Consider the following 19,933-nt stretch of genomic DNA (forward strand, 5'->3'; position numbering starts at 1 on the left):
TAAAACCTGGCCAAGTGACAGAACAAGTCTGAAAATACCACCTATCTGCATCTGACTCCTCTAGCACTTCCTCCAGCTTTACCATAGGCACATGGAGGCAAAGAAGCTACACTACTACAATACAAGGATTTTTTTTTGTTTAAGTACACAGTTCAACAAGAGAGTTAAACTCCCACATGGATCATCCCACCCACCAATACTTCCACTAAACTGCACTTGTAAGTATTTAGTTTTGCTATGAAAAGGAGAAAAACCCCAATAAATTTAAAAGTTACCACCTAGCAGGTGTTCTCTTTGGCTAAGCAGCTGCTACAAACAGTCCAATGGCTTTTTTACCTAATACCCTAGTCTTACGCAACACCTAGCTTTCTTGCCCTTTCTTACTAAAGTCAATATACATCCTCACTCACATTTTTACCATTTATTACTCTCGGTGAAAACAGTTGATGAGAGTCAACAATTACTGATGGAGATGGACCATCTCCTGAATAACAACACTCTCCTCAGCCATGACCCTGAGTGATGCTTTTGTTCCTGGTGACTGACAGGAACAATTCTGAAGCAGCCCTACAGCTCCGGGTGGAAATGATCATGTTCTCAAACTTTAGGGTGCCTGAAGGTTCTACCCATGTGGAGGGTCTATGTTGCATCATTTCTTCAGTCTTTGATGCTCAAGTAATGTTTCCAAGTCCTTGGTAATTCAGACTTCTTTAAGTGACTGCATGTGTTCTACAACATTGGCAACACCACAGAATCTCAGGACTTGCAGCAGTAAAAGAAATGTGCTGGCAACCCAGACACTTATGATTTTTCGTTTCATATTTAGGAAGACAAAAAAAAAAAAAAGGAGCTATGGCATAAGGAACAGAACAGACCCTGAGGTCTGCAGCTGGATGACACCATGGATATCTTATCTGTGAACTCACCTGTCTGGGAGTAAAGTTATTACTCACACAAGTGATGATTAATTCTTATTGTGAAAGTCGGGATTTCTACCCTGAAAAACAGACAAGACAGAACATAGGCCTACATTTCAGCTGTCAAGAACTGTGTACACAAGAGCAGCCGCATCTTTAGGACTAAGGCGTAAGATGAGAGATCCTTACTCGTTTATCTGAAAGTTGAAGAAAATGTTAATTCCAGCACAGTAGCAAATATCAGGTCTTATTCTAAGTACTGCATTTTCTTCACTTTTCTGTAGCAGCAATAAAAGTAATTTCATTTTCAGACAGCTCTTAGCTACTTAGACAAGGCATAAGATTTATACTTTTTGTATGCTCAAAAATGCAAGTAAAAAGGTCTGTGATATATTGTCCTTCTGTTAGGTGTGAAAATATATGCAAAGACTATGCTAAAGAAATTTTAAGCGGGAATCAGTGTCTAACTTTAAAAAGCAACTTCATATATTTCCAAGTAAGCACCAAACTCAAGAGAACTACCTCTTCAAAACAGAGGTATCTGATGCTATCCCATTCTCATACAGAGACCCAATCAGGAAATAGGTATGTTCCAAGGGAACACCAGAGATGTGAACAGGCAGCTGGCTGGATTCGACTTGTCCACAGAACAACTGTTCTACAGAGAGCAATTATAAAGACAACAAATGCTAAGCTGCTGCCTCAAATGAAGGCAGACATACTAAGGAAAATGAGAAGCACTGTCAAGTGAGATTACATATCTGCCTCTCTGAACTTTTACATAAACCTTCAGGGAGGATGTGCTTGTGAACACCCATGTGAGAAAGAGTGTGTGTGTGTCCCCACACATATATATGTGCATATACACATGCATGTATTATTTTACCACCCGCCTCTAAAATTTATATGTGCATTTGCCCGAACGTGTGTACTTCCTGTACACCAAGCAATTCACTTGTGGCTTAAGTTTCTGCTGCAGGAAAGGAGAAAAACTCTGAAGGACAGAGTTCTAAATGGGCAGGAACACTTATGTATTTTGAGAAGTCAACTACCTGAAAGCCTTGTTAGAGGGTCTCTAAAGCCTATTAAAGGCTTTGGCCAAGGCAGATTTAAAGTAAGATTCTGTAAGCATTTGCAAGACTAAATTTGATACCAGCAGGTGGACTACAGCTGTAGTAACAGACCTCCATCTGTCCAGAAACCAGCTCTTCATTCTATGTGTATGGTACTGCAAGTGTAGGGCTAACAAGTCTTAACAGGTAGAACCATTTCCTGAGAAGGAATTCAATGGCATTCATCATCTGTGTATACACCTGTCCTTAAGAGACTCCCACGGCAAGTTCTTCTCATTGTAAGTGAGTAGCTTTCCAGAGAAAAGATAACCTATTTAACTGTTACCTCATGAAAGCACTTAGTTGCTGTTCAAGAGATACAAACGGTGTTTCCCCTTCCTGAAGTGATACCAAGCTCAGGAGCGGACTGTTGGAAAATCATTACATTATCCTTGAACAGGATACATCTCATTTTTTTCACCCAGTAACTGATAATCTGTCAATGTAATGTAAACTAGGCAAGCTACCAATAAGGTCCAGACATGAACTATATTAAACAGTATTCAGTGAAGCCAGTAACAAGAAAAACCCCAACGGGATAACATGCAGGATAATTAACTCTGAGTTAGATGCACACACTGCAAGCATCAAGATTCCTTCTTCCACTCAACACCTGCATGTCCCAAGCACAGAATTTGTGACAACTAAGGTGATCATTTATCTTCTCAGATTGCAGACCCCTTTTTTCCTGCACTTCCTTTCATACTCATGCATACAGTAATTAATTTAAGACTAAAGTTGTACATACTCTCTTCACATGCATTCCCAACCAGTAACCAAATTGAAGGGCACATAAAAATCTGAGAGCAAGCAGCAAACATGCAGGGTATACTTAAATGCTGTGAAACAGACCCATTTCCCAGAAAAAAAAGAAAAGAAGCTTTATAGGAATGGTATTATTATATTATTCCCTACTGGTTCATTATATGATTTCACAAAATTCTCACTCATCTGCTGCTGGCATTTCCATACTCCAGTATTTCTCAAGCTCTCACGTTGTTTAGGTTCGCTGTTAAACCTAACTTTAGCAGGGTTTCTAAGCATGCTACTCACCACCATCTTGCAGATATTGAGTAAATAGTCTTCTTTTTTTAAGGCAGACTTTCATTACCCAACCACCCACAGTTAATCCACTTCCTGCAACTGATAACATACATCACGATTTACCTACTCTTTGCCCATCTGCTTCACACAACTCTGTAGATGTGGTGTAGACCAAATATTGACAATAGTATAGTCCATGTGACACCTATCACCAGCTAATTTAGCAGCCTATCTACAGATACTTTATCAACTGAAAGATACCACACAAAACATTAACATTTTTGCTCACAGATGCTTGCTTTTTAAATGAGCTCCTTATAGAGGCCAACATCTTTCCAAGCAGCTTATAGAGTTTAATTTAAATCCTACAATTAGAAGGTTTTAGTTCCAGATTAATTAGTAGACAAAGCCACTTGAAGACTTAGAATGCCTATGATTAGGAAATGATGATCTTGCTCCAAAACATGAGTTGACAAAGCACATATGGCTATGTACCAAAATTATATAAGTTAATCAGAATCTGACTGGTTAACTACGGTCCCTCAGCCTGTCACTGTTCACTGCACTTCAGCAGAATATATCATTATATACTGCATGATTCAGTCTGCTGTTTACAACTTAACAATTGTTAAATTGACTATACTGCCCCTTGAACAAATTTCTAACACACACCCAATGTATGATTCATCTAAAATGCAGAGGCTATGTATAATTTCTTCAGTCCTACAACCATAATATTCTCCATGTTTTAACTGCCCTCAAAGGTGATATGATTATTAGTCCTTTCATATAGATGGGAAAACATGCCATTGCTTTTTCACAAGAGATTCATCTACCTCTTTTTGCCCTGCTTCAAATCATTACCAAGCTTGAGGTTTCTGAGACAAGAAAGTGAATGGGATTCAGAGTGTAAAAAGGACACTTACCACAAAGAACATAAGCCTCAGTATCATTTGACAGCAACATAAAAAATCTGCAAGGGTGATTCACAGACCTTGTAACAAGACCTTCCACACAAATCAGACTAACCCGATCTACAGTAAAGACAGAGAGATAGTCCACGATATAATATATTTGATTCAGCTTCACACACTAGAATGGATGAAGACTCCATCTGATCATTATCTGCACTGCATAATATTTTGGTACTTGGAGAAATGACAGGACAGAACAAGCTACAGAAGATGGCATTTCCAATAAAACAGGAAAAACAAGACATCGGTGCCTCCTCCCATGACACAATGCCAAGCCTGCTGTCGCCAAAATCAGAGTTCAGGGAAGTCTTGCTTTGTCTGGATGATAAATGCATTCATATTAGTAGACTTACAGGACAAAGAGATGTATTACACCCTTGGCTGCATAACAAGGACAAACTCGCAGAAACTTTTCCTCCACAGGCCCTGAAAGTGTGAGAGGAAAGCAAGTTACTGCATCATTTTTCAATTTTTTTTTCCCAAGAACATTCTTATGAATTATAATGGAGAGGTACTGGGAGTGAGGACATACACAGATAACACCCATGTACAAATTATACTTGCTGGACTGGAAAAGAACCAAGAAGAAGGTTGAAGTAACCTGTGAACCTACTGCCTTAGTGAGGGATTAAGTGAAAGGAGAATAGAAGGATAATGTAACAGCACTTGAATCTTTTATTGATGCAGCTGGACCACAGGGAGTTAGACTGCAGTTAAAGAATACATCAAATTTTGCTGCCTTCTCAATCAATTTCATAATTTCATGTACAGCATCTTAACCCCAACTCTTTATTTCATGGAGACTCAAAAATACCACCTAAAATAGACCCATAGAACCATATAAAATAAACAGACAATGTCACCACAATGACACACACAAAAAATCCCATCCCTCCAAAACTTACAAGCTCAAGGCTTACACAATATGGTCTGCATACAACATACCAACTTTCATCCTTCCCATGCATGGCTAAAACTTTTAAACAAATCTAAACTTTCTTCCAGTCCTGAATTTCAGTTTTCACCTTGCAAACTTTAAAAAAAGGGTGTTATAAAAAAATATGATTTGCATTATCAGTATATAAATGGCATAAACTTCTAAATAGCTTTTAGGAAAAAGATTTCAAAGTTTTATGCAAGAAAAAAAGATGTGCTAAAGCTCTTTAACTCCTATTTCCATCTTTCATTGCTAAGTAAATACTTTGGAAAAGAAGTGAAGACTATTCATTGATACAGCACGTCAAGTCATAAATATGAGGCTTTGCAAAAAGCACTTGGGCAGTAGTCTGAAACAGATATCAAAACTTTATGTTTTATAAACAGTTTCAAAACATCTTCAATTTTGATACATGTTGTCTTACTACTATAAACTTTGAATATAAAATACAGAATTTGAATGATAGTTTATCAAAGTGGACCAGTTGTATTGGTTTACCTCAAGCTGAGAAACGGTAGTACTAGTAATGAGTGAGAAGCCTCAAGGGTTCACCACTTACAGAAATACACAATTTGATACTAACAAAAGAAGGCAAGGAGTTACAAAAAAAAACAAACCAGTAAGAAAACTGCAAACAAACAGGGAGGGAAGGAACAAAATTTTACAATCTTAAGATTTAAATCTAAAGGACAGGAGAACGCAGTATCTTCACAGTCCATGGTGGGAGGAATAATCCATAGCTTCCTTCTTGTGCAGATGCACAGAGACCAGAACAAAGCCTTCATCAGACAGTAGAGTTAGAACAGAAAGCAAGCATATTTGCACAAAAGCATACACGTACTGTTTTAGCCAAAGAAGAAATACCTAATTTACAGACAAAGTAGCAGCTAGGGACAGTGGAATCTTTCTCATAAGAAAAAAATAAATTAATAAATCATTACAGATGCCAAGTCTTACTGGAAGACTTAAGGCATCCTGTGGACCACTACTAATCAATTGTAGATGAAAAATATTTTTCCCTCACAAAATTCTTTACAATATTTTTACAATTTAATTTATAGTACTGATCATTTTTCAGCCACTTACCTAGAAGCAGAATATTACCCCAGTCATTTAGGGGGGAAATAAATGCATAGAACCAATCACAGGCTGCATTTTTTTAAAGTACAGATTTACAGATTACAAATTTGAGTTTTGGCAAAAAATAACAACTGAAGACAGCTGGTACCAATCCGCTTTTGCCTTTAATCACACACTCTCCAATTTTTTAGCAATCTTCTTCCACAATAATCAGACCTATAAAAGTGGCTGTAAGACTTAACACTATTTTACACCATCAGTCTACAAACAATAAAACCACCAAAAGGTTTCTCCAAGTGACAGATGGAGAGGGAGGGGGGGAAAGGAAGAAGAAAGAAACTTAGACTCTCCTCACCCAGAAGTTATACACACTTTACAATTGCTCTATATTAAAGCATGGTCAATGCTTTTAAAGCATGCTGGTCAATGATTAGAGCCTTTGTCACCCCCCCCAAAAATCTGAGTTCCACAAATCCTCTGACAATGGTTTAAAGACCATATACCTCAGGGTTCCAGAAGTATTATAAAATTAAATCGCTCTTATTAGATGCATATTACTCCTTGGCACAAGAGTCATGTTGTTAGGTTGGTTCGCTTGGGTTTTTTTAAACTGGTGTTTATAGTCTAGCATTGAAAATACATCATAAGCCTTGAAATGAATGTTGTCTACATAAAAGGTAAATTTATATATAAATTATTAAGGTCTAGACAGGCAGTAGTTTCTCTTCCACTTCTCCAAAACCACTGAAGAGGGAAGCAGAAAAAACAAGATTTTACATCATCAGCAGACTTCCAAACCAGCAGTTCATATTACAGTAAAAAGTTTAATTCTGTGATCTTCAATTCTTTAACATTCTCAAAGCAGGGGCAACAGGTGGGACAGAATTGGTGAGAATTAATTCATATATCAAAGAGTTTGGTTGATGTGAATCACAAAAATATTTTCTATGATATTGCCAACTATATTGTCTACTGTGCAAGCACCAGGGAAATTTTCATATACTACATTAAATACAATTTGTTGATTCTATCCCGCTCTTTAATACTCAGTACTGAGAGACACAAATTTCACCACTATCTGGTATCACAGAACAAAAGGGTTTTTACTGAAAGATGCTTTTTGATTATTCTATGCTAATTTCAGTATGCAAGGCCAAAGAGCACCCAACAAAACAGCACATGTACTAGTACCAACAGAACAATAATCTGATATTGAGTCAAGCAAGAACAAAAAGAATGCCTTTTATCATTGCAGAATGTCCTTCAGTTCTAAAATAGTTCGATTTCTTTTACAGATGAGTGATATGCTATGTAAATCTCTACAAGTTGTTTTTGTTGTGCTTTTCATGTGAAACCAATTAAAATGACAGTTACTTATATAATCTATTTTATTATTTCATCAGGTAGCATATTTTCACATCCCTCTTTAACAGCTAATACTGCTACAGATGATTTTGTGTTATCATCAAGGTATTCCTGTCTTTTTGTCCCCTCTTCCTGAGCAACTATTTTTACTCTAGACTTTTATGCACAAAAATTAACCTCCTTGATTACTTGACTATCCATTACTTAATCCTTCCTTAACGGATCTGAATAAAAGGGAATAAGGATTCCATGACAGAAAGGATGAACAAACATGCAAGGAACTGCAGTTTGACCAGCCAGCCCAACATCTTGTTTACACTTCTTCAGCTAGGTAGAAACTTCTCTCCATTTTCAGGAACAGGCATGACCACCGTTGTTTCCTCTAGAGCACTGACCTAACTGCAACCAGTGCAGGAGTCGGCTGTAATGCAGATTTTCTTGGGCCACGCAGTAGTTCCCAGTGTTTGGATGCCTTCTATTCCTAGAGTTCATCTCTGAACAGTGAGTCAGCCCATGTGGACACACACAAGCTTTAAAGGCAGATCACAAAAGATGTCTTATTAAAGAAATTTTCAGTTTGGAGGAGCTTCCCATTTCTTTTAGTACGTAGAAGTCTATGCAATGTTCAATAAAAGTAGTACTATACTGGATCAGACCACCCCTCCTATCACCCTTCCTTGGCAATCACTAGTTTATTAAACTCCTGAGCCGAAGGTTATAAGTGCACAGTCAAATTTAATACTCACTAATGGTCTCTGTTCTGTTAATTTCTCTAATCCCTTTCTGAACACATTCACACTTTTCCAGCACATGATATTTTGTTCCAGTAAGACAGCTGTAATTAAGCAGTTCACAAGGAGTATTTTCTTTTGTTTGCTGTGAAGATATTAGCCTAGCTTTTACTATAGAAGAACATGCTAAGGGTCTTGAAGGACCCCGTAATGCCTCACAGTCACCCAGCTTTTACCAACCACTCTGAAGTAAATGTTTGCAGCTACCAAGAATAAACTTTTTTTCCACCCATATTTACTGTGTGAACTGTGCTACGCACAGTTACCACCACAGAAACTGACAAATACAAACAACAATCTTCTAGCATACAAAATACTTTCTATTCTGAAGATAAAATATGCAAGTAAAACTACAAAATTCTAATAACCTTTTTTTAGGGCTTTCCTTAGTATTTTGTGACAAAATAACAAAAAGTAGGCTTAAGGGTTTTTTTCTTTATACATCAAATTCCTCAAATTCATAGAGGATAGAACCAGGGAGCAAGGAAAAAGGGAGAAAACTGCTCTTGCTGGAGCTGTTTGCCAATTGTTTAAAGCAAACACTAGTGCTAATGGGATACAGTGGTATCAAAACCTACTGAAAACAAACATGAACAAAATAGTTCATTTTTACAATTTACAATCACACTCTTCTGAAACACCAGAGGCTTTAAGAATCGTGGTGAGCACACACATTTTATTTTGACATGAAGGAACTTTGCAAAGCTGTTTCAGTAATTCAGTTCTACGCATTAGCCCATGTGCTTAAAGCTCCAGGCTGATTTGGCTGTTCCACACATGTGATAACCTAACTGCAAAGCCACTCAATAAATGAGTCTATATAGCTGATGAATCAAACTTTCACTACTGCCAGCTAGCAAACCTTTACAAGTGGATAATCTTTAAATTCTTTATTAAGGTCATTCAAGGGATTGCAATGACAAGGCACACTGAAAAATCAAGCTACTCAAAAATTAAGCTTCTTGGGAATTAGCTTGTGTTGCTAAATGTATATATTTGTCAAATAAATAGCATCAGAAGAAACCTCTTTTTGGGAAACATGAGTCTAATGCTCTGGGGTTTCCTGAAAAACTTAGTGTCTTGCAAATCTTATTAAACAGATCATTACAGCAGGCTTCCCAAGCCAATTTCTGATTTTTGGAGTTTGAACCACCTTACAAACAAAAAGGCATGAGGACCAAAATTCCTAAAAAAGCTTACAAAATCTACAAAAAAATCCCCGCAAGGAAATAAATAAAAAAAACCACACATCAGATAATTAATTGTGGAAGGTCCTAAAAATGTCTATTAAGTTTGGAGACCCAAAAGTACTTGCAAATTTGAAGGCCTGAAAATTCATCCAAGCCTTTCTCAGGGAGAAATCTCAGTTCACAGAAGCCTCCACTGCCACCACATGAGATGACAGGGACATTCTGGTATGGCCTTTACGGATTAAAGGGAACTGAAGGTGCCCAGCACACCTTGATTGAGACCACTCTTTTTGTGTGTGTGCATGTGCTTTCCTTCCTTCTTTTCTCCACCTTCCATTTTTAAACTCTTTGCACTGCCAAGAAATACTGATTTTCTAATTTTCAAAAGCTACGCCTTCTTGGTCAAAGTCTTCCAGGTACTATAGAAGTATATTCTAGCTAGCTTGATAAATAATTTCTTCCTTTTTCAAATACAAGCCATTTAACATTTCACAACTGCTATTCCTGTGAGAAACCACTTTCTCTTAACTGACATACAAATTTATATTGCAGTGTCTACTCTAATGGTACATATCAATAACAATGTCAATGACATTTGTATTCTGCTTGCATCCCACTCAAATTTCTCGTGAAGTTAGCAGGGAGATTCTCATTGATCTTCACAGTGTAACTATTCAGATGCAAACACCAGCATGCACAAATGTCAAAGTTACTTTTATGGAAAAAAATCATGAAAATTTTAATTTTCCCTGGATTTTTTTTTAGTATTTCAGTGGATTCATTAGACGTGTTGTTATTATTTTTTGCTGCTATTCCTTGAACAGATTTCTAACAATAATCAATAAGCTAACTTTTACTGAAAGCTTTTTTGAAGCTTTCCTTCAAATAGCTACGAGGAAATTCCTTCAAGTGCAGGGCAGTGGTCTAAGAACAGAGAAAAGATGACTGAAGATATACAAAAGGATTCTAAAAGATCTTCATAGATTCCGTCTTCTCTAAAAGACAGAATCTATGAAGGATGGAGAGAAACTCTTTCTTCCTAAAAGCCTGTCCTGGGTTCAGCAGTAGCAGTCATTTTTCTCCTTCTTGGTAGCTGGTGCAGCGCTGTGTTTTGACTTTCGGCCTGGGAACAGAGCTGATAACAATGATGTTTTGGTTTGGCCACAGACTTTGTGAGCCTCATGCTCTGCCAGGGAGGAGGGGAAGCCAGGAAAAAGCAGAGACAGGACACCTGACCTAAACTGACCAAAGAGGTACTCCATACCACAGCACATCATGCCCAGGATGTAACTGAGAGTTACCCAGAAGAGCTAGGACTGCAGGGTTGGAGGAGGTATCGGTCAGTGCTTGGTCGGGCTGGGAGGGCGAGTTACCAGTTGGCTGGTGGTGAGGTGTTGTATTCTCTTCCCTTGTTATTTCCTTTATCATTATTATTGGGGGTAGCAGTAGTGATCTGTGTTATACCTTAGTTACTAAACTGCTCTTATCTCAACCTGTGGGAGTTGCATTATTTTGATTCTCCTCTCCATCCCTCCGGGAGTAGGGGGGAGGGAAAGAAAGGGGGGGGGGGGAGGCAAGTGAGTGAACAAGCTGTCTGGCTGGGTTTAAACCACGACAAAGCCTGAGATGATAAATGCTTTAGTAAGAAGTGCAGAGAGTCCTTATTGTCAAACAAATATCTGATTAACACATGCATACAGGCAGCAGTCCCTTGCTTCCTATAAATCAAATTAATGTGAAGACCAATTTTAAGCCTTACAAAGACAAAAGCAAACTGGCTTCAGACGAACAAACAAAAAATGGACCTCGATCACTGGAATATAGTTATAGCAGACTAAGGCAACCGAAAGAAATACCATAACAAAACTTCTGAAGGAGAAAACGGTATTTACCACCTGTTGAAACATACCATTTAAGGAAGTTACATATAGTCTTTAATTAGGCTGCTGGAGGGATAATTCTGCATAAACCTAACCACACAATTGTCCAGTCAGCAACGTATACTACAGAGATGTCTCTCAAAGTAATACATGTGCTGTTACTCACTGAAATTAAAAAGCAAAGAATAAAAGTAGCACTTGTACCACCGTATCGACCATTTGGTTGCCTGGAATTCATGCTCCCAAATTAATTCATTGAAGGCAAATAAAGCTTTGTACTGACTTGACAAAAGCAAGCTATTATTTCACTGACCATAACCCTAAGCGCTAGGAAAGGATTTTCCGCTTACTGATTTTACAGTAAAGATACTAGAATGCAAAACATCTGCTCCCTTTACCTTCTCTAACTTTTCTCTTTGCTGAAACACTACATTATGCAAAGAGAAACAGACAAAATCAGTAAAAATGTTGCCCTTGATGAATTTTGACGAGAAGAAGAATCAGCAAGTTTTTCTACAGAAATTTATTTTTTTCTACAGAAAATTTATATACAGAAATTTATTTTTTTCCACAGAAAATTTATATAAATTTTCTACCTACTTTCCTCAAAGGTTTACTTTTTACTTATGACATTGATAAACATCTAAATATTCCATTTTTTTCACACCACTATTGTGAGAGCCTCTCACAATGTGCAAGTCCAAATCTTTCATCATTTAAACCAGGCATGACTTTGCCAGCAAGTACAACTATTTCTAACGCTTAAAGTTTCAAACTAATTTAGCCCCCTCTTCAGTCCATTCAATCTTTTAAAATTACCATACACCATTTGGTTAGCAGAAGAAGTCAACAGCTCCATTGAGAACGGTGGAATACATTTAACACCAAATAAGGCAGCTTACAGGTTTAAAATTGTATAGTTAATATTTCAAAAGCTGTTTTCTACAGGCTCTATGAATACCTGCTGCACAGCAGATGTGGCTTTACAAGTCTCATTACCTTCACTTGGTGACCTTAAGAAAGCCCTGGAACCACCAGCTTCACAGGTTTATTGGTGTTTTTTATGCCCTCCTTGTAGCCACTCACCTCTGTCTGAAAACCTGAAAATACAGTAGCCAATCTACACACTATAGAGATGCTAAATAAATTAATATTAAAAAGGGAAAAATCCTAATATGAAAAACATTAATCGCTGGGAACCGATTTGCCTGCACAAACAGGGAGCTGCAAATGAGAGGGTCTATAGCCCTTGAGATAATGAGATAAGCCATGCTCTGCCTCGACTCAGTAATAACTTAGAAAGCCTTTGGACTCAGTCCTTGCGGAGTTTCTGTAGCAGGTTTTAAGGGCCTGTCCACTACCTGAGTACAACACTAGCTATTACATGAATAAAAATAAAGACAGACTGCAAAATGGACATGAGACTCAGAGAAGCTTACATCTCCAAACATGCAACTTTATTACATTATTTACATTAAAAACCCTGAATTGTTGTTCCAAAACAGACTGAAGTCAATAGAGAATGCAACAATTTCTAATACATTGGCATAACCATGCTATTGCAATGAACTAGTATCGTTACTTTCATACGGCACACAGCAGTGGCGGTAAGATTCTAACACACACGGATATCCTGGAACCTGCTAGGAAGACTACTGTCATCTGGCTGCTGGAGAACATCAGCTGTACCTACATACATATATAAAAAACTGTAGTCAAAATGCTTTTACAGCTGTTTTAATACTGGATACGAAACACGGGTGAACCTGGTGTTTCCACTATTTATCCAATAAAAGTCTGTCGTTCATTATAATGAAAAGCACATTCTACCTTTAAAACATGAGGAATCTGTATGATCTAACAGCCTTCTCCCCTCAACAAATTACAGAGCAACAAGCAAAACCAGATTTCAGGAAAAAGTCTACTGGGAAAGAGCCTCTGTTCAAGTTTTTACTTGAGAAATAAACAGAAATGTTTCCTACTGAACTCAGCATCAATTGCAACCTTACAGCACAAAACCAGATCACCCGCAATGTTATTATGCAAGAAAAGTCACCCAAGTAGTGCTTCAGCACAAGATTTTTTTTTTCCTAAATATAACAGAGTTCAGTTATGACATTTCTGCACATGTACCTGAAACCAAGTACCTAACTACATACGAATACTCAGTTACAAAAGACTTCAACACCATAAAAAAAACATTTCCAGACTCACTTCCAAATATTTCAGCAAACTCTATAGGAAATTTCTTTCCATATCTCTCCCATACAGACAAATATTCTTTATTAAGACAATTTTCAAGAAACAAACAAAAAATAATCATTATCCAGAGTTGTGAGAAGATCCCAGAAAACTTGTCCTTCCTCTGACAAAGCACGAGCACACATAAATTGAAGGTCTTTTCAGGCCTACTGGAAAAAGCAATGTGGTTTTCAACAGGACCAGATTAGCTCATGAACAGGTTTGTGTTCAATTCCAAACTTGAGCGCTTAAACTTTCATTGGTTTTAAGTGTTTCAGTTCTTCTCCCTGTGCTTTACTTCTAGCCATGAAATCGGAAAAGAGAAGGAAGCTTTATTTCCAAGCGCTCCATCTCAGCTAATGACAGACTGTTTGAAGTAGGAACAATGAGCTGACACAGCAGCTCATTACCCCATCATCTACAAATCCTTAATAACACTCAACAACCTACAAAACTACAGTATTCCCTATAAATAACATAAATCAGAAATCAGCATTTTTAATACTGGGTCTCCTTTAATTTTTGACATATTGCAGACATTTCTGTGGCATATTAAATTTACACATAAAAAGATAAAGAACAACAGATGAAACCCTGAGAACAAAGCCTTCTCACCTTTGCTATTCTTCCTATGGAGTTTCATAAGCTAACTGGAGCAGATCTCTATCCTGGCAGTTGGATTTTAAACTCGTAACACGTATCATTGTCCCAAGGCAGCCTACTGAATTCACTGCCTTTTATGACAGTACTTTAATAGATAATGATGCACAAAGAATATGCCTAGTTGCTCACCAGGTCTTTAACTGGCATAGGAGAAAGAGAAGCCCGGACAAAATAAAAACGGCACCAAAGAGTCTTCAGCCCTTCCCATCCGTAAATGCCAGCTTCCTTCACTTCAGGAGGAGGTGGGGCTGGGAAACACTTCTTTCAGAAGTTCCACCCTTCTTTACACATGCACAGATTTCATTAATAGTTAACTGGCGACATACAACATTAACTTACTCTGGTATTCATAGGTTTCCATCCATGCTTGCCCCATGGTAAGCACAGTTCAAGGTAACTGCTTACAAATATTTTCTGAACCATGACACACTACCCCAAGACTTGCTTTTCAGTCTGTCTCACTGATTAGCTCATTTTAAAATCATAAAATTCCGTGCAATTTTTCTGCAAGTGAAGAAAACAAAGGGTGACTAACAGAGCATTGGATTGCTAATCAACACTCCCTCTCACACATCCAAAATGTGGCAGCCAGACCAATATTAACATGGTCTTAGGTTTAAAAGTCTCCTTGCAAAATCACTTTGACTTTTACCAACATCACCAATGGACTAAAGGTTCTAGGCCTGTTGCATGAGTAAACTGGAAAGCTCTTCAAAAGAAAATCATCCCCCTTAAAGAGCTGACCTTACTCCCATTCAAGTTAGAAAGTCTTTACAAGTGCTATGAAACAACCACTAGAGAGACTCTTGAGTGTAAGGTCTCCTCAACTGTGAAGAACTTGGAATAAGAGGATGCCTATATTAACCAGGCCCTTTAGGCCACATTGTCATGTATTCCAACATATAAATATTTGAAGACATTTAAGGTACACCAATATTCAGTGACTTCAGTGATAAAGAGCAGCTTTGTCCAACTGACTGGCACTTCATCAATAAACTCCATTTAAGAGTCTGCCCAGTCTCATTTTATCTGCCTAATTACTTACCTCTCGCAGCAATAGCACGCTATTAAGGTTTGCTGATTAAGATTTGAAAGCACTTTGAAGATTTATTGTACTATACAACTGCTAATTATTATTGTTCATACCTGCATTCAGTTGGGAGGAAAATAGCTATGTGCCAAATAATGCCTGTTCCACATATAAAAGTGAAAATAATTGCTTCGCTGTACTCTTTAAAAAGTAAACAGATAAAAAGACTGCACTTTAACTTGCAGTCTTTCACTATGATACTTACTCTATAAGAACCACATGGCTGAAATAAACCCACCATAAAGGGAAAACAAGCCAAGAAACAGAATACCTTCCTTTCCACTAGAACAGGAAAACATATTTGTGCCCTGGTAACTTCCCACCTGCAAGAATGTAATCTCCTTCCTTTCCTAGCCTTCTTCACTACTTCCCTTTAAGGCATTTGAAATGAAAATGCTGTGCACAAGTTATCACAGGCTCAAGATGACCAGCTACAGAGGTTATTTACCACTCATCCCTATCACAGCCCCTTTTAAACTCTCAAAGGCCTGTGAAGCTATGAATAGATTACTGGGTTGCATCCTCTCCATACACTCTTATCCTGGTGAAAATATGTGCTGTGAGCTCACTTATCCCTTAGCATTGAGCCCATCCTTCTCCCACAGATACTTCCTTGTTTCATGCGTGCTTTTCCATCCACTCAAGTGTCCTCAAGTCCAGGTCTGTCACAACCTCCAGGACCACTAAACAACAGTCTCAGGACAAAAAGACTGCTTTTTTAATTAACTCATTATAACAATACCCTGTGATACAGCCTGTGTCTTTTTACATCTGGTATATATATTGAACAGTATTTAGTTCTACTCCACATTTAACAAACAAACAAGCAAAAACGAAAAATCACAATGAATAGAAAATAATACAAAAATCCTCATCTGCAGGAGGTTCAACTTTATCATGCACCAGCAAAAGAAAAAAAAACCAAAAAAGTCCCATTATGGAAGGAATATGCTATGTGCTTTTCCAGTCATCAGACAGGACTGTTCAGTTAAAAACAAGCAATAAAACATCTTAAAAAGTTAGACTGTAGGTTTTTCTATCTTTCGCTGTGATTCTTTTCTTTCCTTAAATTACTGCTTACATTCAAAAACTGTTTATGGAAAGACGTGGCAGATAAAAGAGACACTTCTGACAAAGTACATATGCCAAATGTGAAAGCTGAACAGATAGGTACATTTGATAGCACAAGGAGTGGTAGCAAATTCTGTTGTAACTGCACTACCAAAAGATTCTAAGACTAGATTTATTCTTTCCCCATCAGTATTTCTTGCACAAGAACTGAACTATTTGTTTTCCTCTTTGTGTCTTTATCCTGGTTGATTATAACTCTTGCAGAAATATCTTTAAAACGTATTTCTGGTCATCCAAAGACACACTTGCTCAGACAGAGTATCAGTCAGGGGCCTGATGCATAATTTGAACACAGAAAGTAGTCCTGGTCTGGAGTCATTACTTCAGGTATAAAAATGTCATTGCTTCACTAGCCTGAGCCCAAATGAAAGAACTGGGAGTCAAGACAGCCAGGAACATACATAGTGACAGCTTTCTCACATGAGATTCTGCCCCCAGGAGAAAGGCTGCGTATTCTGACCCAGTTTCGCTGTAGTTTCATAAACCATGTCCTCTTCCCACTGAAAAGCCTTCGTGAACTGATCACAGTTACTGCCCCAGCTAGTTCCATATGCAAAGACTTTCATATTCCCTTCTCCAAAACTCACACCTTAATAAGATGGCTAGACACAGATTACCTGCAAACAACCTTTTAGTCTTCATGTCCTACATTCACTTCTGATCCTACCTACAAAACCAAACCGGTTCCCAAATGTTTCCCCAATAAACAGGAGGGGTACAGAGCAGCTCTTGGCGGTTCCCTATGAAGTCACTGCCTTTGTTGTTTTAAACATGCAATTTAAAGAGAATGACACAATCTAAAATATGAGAGAGATTATCCTGCGGTCTGCGGAGGTGTCGATTGCTGGAGATAAAAAGCCAATGAAACCTACGCTATTTCTCATCATCAGCCAACAGATTTATACTTCGTTTCTGTTCCTCCAAAAACGTTAATAAGGCAAAAAGTTTCCCTCTGTTAAGCAGTTCGGGGGCAGGGAGTTTGCTTTGTTTGGTTTGCGAAAGCAAAAACGAGCCCTTGGCCGCCGGCACACACAAACCCCCACGCGTGTACTGCAGTTACTGAACGCTCAGTTCAACCCCAAAGGCGATCCGGGCAGGAAGTCCAGGGGGAGAACCAACACCCTCCGCCAAACTTTGTGCGGCCTCTCTTTTGTCCTCCCGCGCCTCGCGGACAGGGCCGCTACCCTCCCCCGTACTTCACCCTGCCTGCACCCCTCGGGGGGGGGGGGGGGGAGCCCGAAACCCGCCCTCCCCTCAACAGCCCGCTCACCTGGCGGCACTGTCACGGCCGCTGCCCCACACCATTAAATGCTCACCAAGAGTCGCCCGCCCGCGGTACCCCTTGCCCTCAGGTCTCTTCTCTCCGAAACGGCCACGCACCTCCAGAGTGGCCGCGAAAGGCTCCCCGGCGAGCAGGGAAGAGCGGCCCGGGCAGCAGCGGACCTACCGATCAGCCTGGAGACGCCGTTCGTGCATGCAGGGCTGTGATAGCACCGAAGAACCCAGATCTTCGCTGTTCCGCGCAGCAGCGCTCGCGTACGGTTGTAGTCGGCGCCTGTAAGGGAGAACGGGGAGGGAGTCAGAATGAAGCAGCATCTCCTCCCGCACCAGCCGCCAGCCCCGGCGCGGAGAGGGCGGGAACGGCGACACGGCGTTCCCCGCCCCGCGGCTCCCTCCCTCCTTCTCTCCTTTCTTCCCTGCCCCTGTGCATGGCCGGCCCACTGCCAGCAGCCCCACTCCGACCCGGGTACCCACCGCCGCGGAGCCGCCCGGCCCCCCCGCTCCGCACTCGGCTCCGCCGGCCGCTGCCCCCTCAGGGCCGCCAGCAGCGCGGGGAGGCGGGTACGTAGCTGCCTTCCACCCCACAGCCGCTCCCTCCCTCACGCCCCCGAGGCAGCGGGGAAGCTGCTGACACAGGCCCAGCCCCGCCCGGGCCCGGCTCTCAGCTCCCGCCCCGGCTCTTTCGCGCCCTCAGCGTACGGCCGGAGCTCGAAGGTGACTTGGGCATAAGCTACTGCGTTGATAACGGCAGCCTGTTCTTGGCCCCAAAGGAGGATGATCTTCTGGTTGCTCCCAGTACGTGGCGCTTAAACTGGGAGTCATGGTTCTCTGCTACAGCAGTCTCGTACAGTCTCCCGTCCCGGAAGGTGCTGAAGGGATGGGGAAGCTGGGGAGCCATCCATGGGCAGACGTTTTATTTCCCATCACTAGCCAACCGCTGCTACATCGATTGGGGGAAAAAAAAAACAAAGAAAAAAAAAAGCCAAACAAAAAATCCCCAAATTTGCACAAAGCAAACTTGCACAAAGGGTTCAAATACAACCAGTTGTTTTTGAACTGGCAGACACTTCTTTTTGTACTTTGAATGTGAGATCCACTTTGGGGACCCATTTGACAGTGGGCTTGAGGCTTCTCCAGTGGGTTCCTGTGGGCCTTCTGCATGAGCTCCCACCTTTGTGGAGACAGGCTGTGAAAGAAAGTAGTCACAGGGTAGGAAAATTACTCTTAGTTGCAAAGAACACTGTCACAGAGATAAGGCCTGAAATTCAGGCTATGTGAAAATAGCTTTTTTTCAGAAGGATAGTCTAGAAGAATCTTTTTCTATTTAAAAATTGAGTATTTTTGTGTGCCTGTGTGTGGAAACAGTTGCTTTAGAATAAATAAGAAATGCTTGGCTGTAACTGTTCCGTAAAGTAAATGCCAATTCCTTTGTACTAACGAAAGTACTAAGGACTCAACGTGAAAGTGAGTCTGCCATAAGTAATACTGTCAGTGACTTTGTGAAAGTCATAACAAAAATAAAGATGAGTAGTGGAACTAGTTAACATTTTAAGAGGCTACAGTAATCTGAGACATTGTTAGTTATGTAATTTAAATATTATTTTCTTGTAATACAAGTTCCTTAAGTTGATAACTATCTACTTACTTTTTAAGGTGAACTGAACGTATTGCTATTTCCAAAAAGCTTTTTGGTCTCTGTACATTTATACGTTCCACAGCAAGGGCCCACCCTCTTTTTATACAGGTCAGTGTCTTACTGAAATAATACTTTTATGGATGTTTATGTAATAGGTTTTATCCTGAAACTTGGTTTCCATGCCTCAGGTCAATTTATAATTGCTATCACCCATGTTACTATATATTCTATCTTATTTACTGTATTTGAAGATGGAGCACAGAAGAACTCCCTATAGAAACATAGGGGGGTTTTGCAAAGACACATCATTAATGCAAGTAAACAGAATGAGTAAAACAGGACTTAGAGATATCTTATAACCCAACCTACATATAAGGCAATCCTTGTGTTAGAATATGCCTCTGAATGTAGAAGTCTCCTCCCCAAAACCTCATCTTTCTTAAAAGACTGTAAATTTGATTGTAATTTACTTTCCTCTAAAGAAGATTTAGTTCCTTGTTCTTCATTCTACTAATAAGCAACTGTATGGGACAGCATTTTCCTTAGCTTTGTAAATGTATGTGAATGCCTTGGCAATTATATCATTATACTATTTGATTTT

The 19,933-nt window shown here is 39.5% G+C and overlaps 1 protein-coding gene across 1 annotated transcript in view; it reads right to left on the reverse strand.

The window, feature by feature from the left end:
- Positions 1–17,974, reverse strand: part of PTPN13 (protein tyrosine phosphatase non-receptor type 13) — a 121,932-nt gene extending 103,958 nt beyond the window's left edge. Inside the window, exon 1 of the mRNA XM_057425311.1 lies at positions 17,863–17,974. The gene's annotated coding sequence lies outside the window, so the exon portion shown is untranslated. The remainder of the gene's footprint in view (positions 1–17,862) is intronic.
- Positions 17,975–19,933: the final 1,959 nt, after the last annotated feature.

The sequence above is a fragment of the Pezoporus wallicus genome, unplaced genomic scaffold (assembly GCF_028554395.1).
Source record: "Pezoporus wallicus isolate ANWC-B61680 ecotype Strahan unplaced genomic scaffold, APGP_CSIRO_Pwel_v1 contig_7853, whole genome shotgun sequence".
In the NCBI taxonomy this organism is placed as follows: domain Eukaryota; kingdom Metazoa; phylum Chordata; class Aves; order Psittaciformes; family Psittacidae; genus Pezoporus; species Pezoporus wallicus.